The sequence below is a fragment of the Nanorana parkeri genome, unplaced genomic scaffold (genome assembly GCF_000935625.1).
Source record: "Nanorana parkeri isolate BGI_ZX_2015 unplaced genomic scaffold, ASM93562v1 scaffold2121, whole genome shotgun sequence".
Taxonomy (NCBI): Eukaryota; Metazoa; Chordata; class Amphibia; order Anura; family Dicroglossidae; genus Nanorana; species Nanorana parkeri.
In genome coordinates this window covers 38,156-38,803 of record NW_017308389.1, presented here as the reverse complement: position 1 = coordinate 38,803, position 648 = coordinate 38,156, and positions in this window count along the sequence as shown.

Here is a 648-nt window from a genome sequence, read left to right as displayed (position 1 = left end):
TCCGCCCCTAAACCCACCCTCTTAAATTATCTGAGCTCAGTCAGTACACACAAGCATAATTCTATGCAGTATTAAAAAAAATGTGGACTGGGCTCCCCATCTGACTGCCTGGGGAACACCTGTAATGAAGGCATGTATGCTTTTATTTAATTTAAATGTAGGTTCATGTAGAGCAGTGGTTCTCAACCTTTCTAGGGCCGGGACCCCTTGGTAATATTTGCCAAGTTGTGGTGACCCCCAAAGGTAAAATTTAGGGATGACGTGGCTGCTGCAGCGACATCTGGAGGCGTGGCGGGAGAACTGACACTGCTGCGTTAGGAGAGGAGGAGGACTCTCACCTTGCACAGCGACCCACAGGTTGAGAACCACTGCTATAGGCAAAGACCGGACCGGGCTCTGCAGCTGGAACTAGAAGAATTGGATTTAAAGTGTGTGGCTATATAACGTATACGTTACATACTCCGCAGTACTGTCACTGATAGGGATGGGCTCGGGCATGTCCGCAGCTCCACGTGCCGAACTTCAGGTCCCCCTCTTCTGATTGGCAGCATCAGAGGGCGGTTGCAATAGCTAGTTTGCTATTGGCTTTTGCAAAGTGAAATAGCCAATAGGAATCTAGCTATGCATTCCTATGGTGGTTTTTTTTTT